Source organism: Emydura macquarii, unplaced genomic scaffold (assembly GCF_026122565.2).
Source record: "Emydura macquarii macquarii isolate MOO-44397 ecotype Brisbane River unplaced genomic scaffold, CSIRO-AGI_Emac_v2 contig_450, whole genome shotgun sequence".
Classification (NCBI taxonomy): Eukaryota; Metazoa; Chordata; order Testudines; family Chelidae; genus Emydura; species Emydura macquarii.
In genome coordinates, this window is record NW_027130587.1 from 5,949,768 (window position 1) to 5,955,767 (window position 6,000).

The 6,000-nt window shown below is 39.5% G+C and overlaps 1 protein-coding gene across 2 annotated transcripts in view; it reads right to left on the minus strand.

Moving 5' to 3' along the window:
- The window catches only part of CAMKK1 (calcium/calmodulin dependent protein kinase kinase 1), a 156,295-nt gene extending 151,193 nt beyond the window's left edge, over nucleotides 1-5,102 (minus strand). Inside the window, exons 1-2 of one of the 2 annotated variants that reach the window (XM_067537858.1) lie at nucleotides 4,986-5,087; nucleotides 4,246-4,482 (exon numbers count right to left, since the gene is read on the minus strand). The gene's annotated coding sequence lies outside the window, so the exon portion shown is untranslated. Of the gene's footprint in view, nucleotides 1-4,245; nucleotides 4,483-4,985 lie in introns of both variants that reach the window. The other variant, XM_067537859.1, reaches the window with a different exon arrangement.
- Nucleotides 5,103-6,000: the final 898 nt, after the last annotated feature.

The following is a 6,000-nucleotide window of genomic DNA, read 5'->3' on the forward strand; positions in this document are numbered from 1 at the left end:
CCTCGGGTAAAGGCATCTCTGTGGTTCTATTTTCCTTCCCATCCTTTGTGTTGATTATTTAGATTGTAAACTCTTTGGGCAAGAATTTCTCTTGTGTGTGTGTGCAAAAACTACTACATTGGGGCCCTGGTCTCAGTTGAAGCCCTAGGTACTACTTTAATACAAATAAATACTAATGTACCTGAGCTTCTAATTGGAACGATAGAAGCTGTTGCTTAAATCCATGTTTCCTCAGACATATCTATTCTCCAGCCACACATTACACACTTCTGAGAAAAGAAATCAGTAAGCCTTGTGATTAATTTCCTTCATCCTCATGCATACCCCATCCTCATACTCGTGCTGCAGTAAAACCACTTGCTGCACTCTGCACAAATACTTGTGGGATCACGGCATCAATGTACAATTTTTCTTCTTTTTAAGTGACAGAGTTAAAGGCTCCTTGCCTGCCTTACGCAGTTTCAGAAACATTATTTCAAAGTGTTCCTATGTCAAAAACCAAAGAAGTCAAAACTGCTGTGGTGAGTTACAGGGAAAAAATAAACATATTAATAGAAGTTGCATTATGAGTTTAGCTTGATGTGATGGCAAAGAGAGAGGTAAATAAAATAGAAATGATTTCTATTGGATTAAGCCTTTCCATTTAGTTTTAACCACAAAAGAATAATATATTTTCCTATGACAGCACAGATGCAGAAACGGCTATCATTGCAACACGATCAGCTTTCTTTACCATCAATGTGAAGGCAATTATAGAAAAAAAGAGTGAGAACTCTTCAGAAGAATCAGTAAGACAGAAATAACAAAATTACTGTCATCATACATGCATGATTGCAAGGTGGATATCAGATATTGGTAGGGGGAGAAAACTCTTAACTAGCACTATATACTAATCTAGTGATAACCCAGCCTAATCTCCAAATCAATATTGATGATAGCAAAGGCTGATACTATGCACTGCCACAAGGGGAAATCCAAACTAGCAAGACAGCTCAAAACTAACTTTCCAGAGCTTTGACACAGCAAGGGGGATAGTCTTCCAGTTAGTAGAGAACTTTTCAGAGCTAGCCACAATTTAAAAAAAATAAATCTCTAACAATATAGGTCAACACATTGAAAAAATTAGATGAAAGCTTTTTGCAAACATTTCTCAATTTTTTTTGTTATTTTTCTTTTTGCTGTTTTTTAACCAACTCACAGTTGAAATTTTTTTAAATTTTGAGGTTTTGATAACAATGGTTCTGTATTTTTTAATAGGTCAGTTCTCTAGGATTCCCATCACTAGCAGCACATGGACATGAATGAATTTTATCTTCACAACCCTCCATCTGCAGTAGAGAAGCATTACTCTCTATTTTACAGACAGAGAACGGAGCCACACAGCAATTAAAAGTGACTTGCCCAAAGTCACAAAGGAAAGTCTGAGACAGAGCCAAGAATTTACCCTAGATTGCCTGAGTTCTGGTCCAGTTTCTGCTGCAGAGCTGGGAACAGAGCCCAGGCCTTCTGTATCCCAGACCTGTGATTTAACTGCATCATCCTTCCTTAAAATGACTTAGATATATTTTCCTTACTCAGATATTAATATATAGGTTCTTCCTATATATTAATTTCTCAAGCTATTAAAATCAGTTTGTTTATTTTTAATACTATGTCTCTGAGTTTGAAACAATACTACAAAGCTATACATTAAAATAAAATATCCCATGGACACACAAACAGACACTTTGCAAAAGTAACATCCTGGATACTACACAACATCCCAGCCACACACACATATCTTCTTAGCCATATAATGCATCTTTCACTTAAACATTTGGGTTTTCCCTTATATTAAAAAGATGCCTCTCTTATCACAGGAAAGAATTCCATTTCATCATAAGAAAGATGCTTACATTAAACTACTGCAATCACATCAACATACCAATGCATTGAAGATGGAAAGAACAGTTTCTCCACCTTCTAAAATTCACTTTCTGAATAACCAGGGAAAATGTACAGCATTTTTAAGGATTCTCTGCACTAACAAGCCACTCAGGTATTTATGTAGCTCTCTTCCCTGTACTATCTGAGCACACCTCATGTACTGAGGAAAACCTAGTTGTGACAACTTATGATTCCATATGATTTCGACAGCATCGATAACACTTGACATTCAATTTCTAATACTAAAATATTGGTAAATAATTAATCACATTGCTACTCAGATTCCTATACGGTCAGCACACACCAGTGTCAGATCTATTTGAACATGGGCACAGGAATGTAATACAATCTTTTCATGTTTTTCTTGTCATAATTCCATTTTAGACTCTTCAGCAGATCTTAGAGTATAGCCAAGTTAACCAACTAGTGTCTCTCATCACAGCGCACAATTAACTCATATTTGTGAAAGATGGAGATGCAAATGTAAACTCCTGCTGTTATTAAGAACTAAGGATCAAATTTTCAAAGGAGCTCGGAGCCAGATTTTCAAGTGCTGAGCATCCATAAGCGAGGCCAGATTTTCAGAACTCAGTAACCATTCTGACACCTATGTGAAAGCCAGATTTTTAAAACTGCGTAGCATTTAATATGCACACAGTGTGCCAAGCTGAGTTTCTGTGAAAATCTGGGCACTTATTTAGGTATCTAAATAGGAGCTGAGCTCTTCTGAAAATCCTATTATGTTTTAAAATCAGATTTAAAAAAGAAAAATAGGGTGGAGTTAAAAAAAAAACAAAACACCCAAAACCTCAAAGCTCCAGAGCTGTGGATGCTTTATAAATAAATATTATGACAAATTATTTTACTTCTCTGCTACTAAAAAAGGTTGGATTAAAAAATAGTTTTAAAAGAACAAGTCAAACTCTGCCTACCTCGATCGTGAGAGTTCAGTTCTTACTTCCGTGAGAATAGTTCCCTTGAAGCCAGTGGGACTACTTAGGTGAATAAAGTGAGTGGGATTTGATTTTTAGGAAGGAGTTGGGGGGGACACACATTCCCTCCTAGACTGAGGACTTCTACAAATTTTAACCTCCAATGTAGTAGAGGGTTTAGCTTGAAAACTGACAGCCTATGAATTCATAGTTTTGCAATAGCAGCACTACAATCACCACCACCCAGGGTTTTACTTAGAACATCTTGTATAACCAGCATAGCAGTGAACGACTAGATCTGACCTTGGCACCTCTTGCGCTGTACCTACTGATAGAGACACTTAGGTTTGCATCCTACCCAATCTCCAGAACAGTCAACTCCAGCTACCTGCTGATGTATAGCTCTACTGCTGTAACCGGCTTCTCCACTGCAGAACTCAGAAAACAAGCTCATCAGGCCTATAGCCTGTTTTCCTGCTACCTAGTCAACAAGCACAATTTTTTTAAAATTCAGGTTTTGCAGGGTAATTTTTTATTTCTTTAAGTCTAGGGTAAAATTTCAGGTGCACAGAGGACAAAAATTGCAGTATTATTATTATAATAAAGTTACCATCATAAAACATATAAAGCACTGTAAATGTATATCCACAGTGACAAATTCTGCTCTAAGTTACACTTAGTTTAAATCAGGACTAACTCCACTGAAGTCAATGGAATTAGCATACATTTTCATGTTTACACAGTAGAATTTGGCCCATCAGTAAAGACATGGGACCAAGTTCTATTTACACCAATCTATAGAGTTGCTCTGGCCTTACATTGGTGTAACACAGCAGAATTTAGCCCAGGTTCCCTGCCCTCAAAAGGTTTAATGAAAGTCATTTATAGAAAACATTTAATTTAAAAAAAATAATCAGCTCAGAATTAATCATACATAAGCAGTGTTATTTTAAAGTTTAGATTAGTTATCACGCACTGATTATAAAAAAAAAATTTCAAATCACTTGCCAGTGTTTGCAGCATAAAAATGGGGAGAAGCACAATCCTGAATACACACCATGCCGATTTTTATAGATATGCTTATACAACTGGGATATTATCTGGCTAGATCCACTGTAAATATGGTTCTAGGAAGAATACAGTGTGAGAAGCAGATTCCTCTACGTTCTACATTCAAAAAGAATCACAGGAGTTAGAGAAGGAAGAAACCAACAAAGGTCATTTTATTCCAGTTTTCCTTTTTCAGACTAGAGATATTTCTGAAAAGTAGAAAATGGGATACGAAGAGAATTCTGCATCTGCTTCCAACAAAAAGCAATCTCACTGTTATTATGATTTGTCTAAAGGCTATGCTGGATTAATGACCTAGTGAGAACAAAACACAAACCTTAAGTATGTAATGCATATTGCACCAATAAACACGCATTACACAAACACAGGGATGACTATTTTGTAGGGTGCAGATGATTTAAACCTTCCTCCTTTATTCGCTAACGATTCCCTCCCAACGAAACGATTTACAGCCAGAAAGTCGCTTCCAAATCCCCGCTTTTGTTCCATCAGCGCTGAAGAACCGCCTGCTTCGCTGAAAGGGGTTCATTTCGATGTGAAAAACCCCGTGGTGCTGCCAAAAAGCAAAGTCACTGGCAGCTGCTGACCACTGGGCATGGACCCTCAGGCTTGGGTAGGGAAGCAAGTAGGAAGGCACCCTTCCTCACAGCAATGTGCAAAGCTCAGATCCAGCAGAGCAGCAGCCCCATGAGACCCTAGGATCTGGACAAAGACTGTGAGAAAGTCCCTTCCACCAGCACAGCCGCCGTGTAAGGATCCCAGACAGCTGTAGCAATGGGGCATTTCACTCAGCTCAGGGAGGCCGGAGTGCCAGGCATTAGGTCCCTAACCGGCCAGCCAAGTTTCCCCAGCCCAGCCTGCCTACTGTGTGCACTTTCCTTCCCTCCCACAGGGCTGCACCTTCTTCCCGGCAAAGTCCTCTACAGCTTTCCCCCGGCAGGCACATGAGCACCAGGCGGTCCAAGCCCAGCCCTCTATGCATCTCCCTTCGAAGGGATGCTACTGCTGCTGCTGCTGCTGCCGCCCCCAGCATGTTACCCTCTGACACTCACTCACCTGGGCAGGTTGCTGGAAGGTCTGAGGGAGCTGCCGCGGCTCAGGGTCTCTGGGCTGCTCGCAACGCGCTTCTGTTTGCAGAGACTATGCAAAGTATCAAATGATCCTCCTATCAGCAATTCTGTACCATAAGCAACATCCTCGGCTCGTCTCCTATTGGCAATCTCTGATGTCCAGTGCGATTGGCAGACAGTATATTATAACTCGGGTATCTGATTGGAAGCACAGAGAACTATGTAAATAACTATCTGAGGTCGGGTTCCTGTTGGTTCATTGCTTCTGAGCTTTCTATAGGCTTTTCTCCCCAAACCTGTTGTAAATTGCAAGTTGATTGGAAGGTTTTGATCAAAGTAAGACTCCCACCAAGAAACTGCCGTGCGTTCCTTCCATGTGGGGAGTGGGGGCCATTGTACGGTTATCCTGAGCCTTGGGATGGGGAGCAGTCTGTCAGTGTCTGGTAGATCACCAGCCTGGATGAGGTTTTTGATCTGACTGTGCACTCAGGAAAAAGGTATTTTACATGCTTTTAAAAAAGGGACAGTGTAAGGGTAAATACACCTATTATTTCCACCGGAATTCCATCGCTGTGTTAAGCAGTACTTTTTAATAGCTAATATTTTTAAAGGCACTAGAAATTAAATTTTAGCCATTATTTTTCTGTGGCAGATTATTACAGGTATAACAGTGCTGCCAACTCTAGCGAGTATTGCAATATTTGTTGTTTATCTTAATGCCTTAGCTTCTGGAGGCATGTGTGACTATGTGAGACTCTTAACATTTAGCCTTCACTGTTGCAGAAAAAAGTTTGAAAATGTAATTTAAGTGCATCCTGCAGGTTCAGAAACCAGAAGACAAATACAAAGAATTCAGAATTTGTCTTAAAAATTATGGGATTTTAAAATAAACTCATTAATTGGGGGTGGAAAAAGCTGAATCTTGATTTTGAACACTTGGGGTTGGCAGGCTGAGGCACTATGGCACTTTCTAAAGGTTAATCCTCCCAAAATCAGATTAG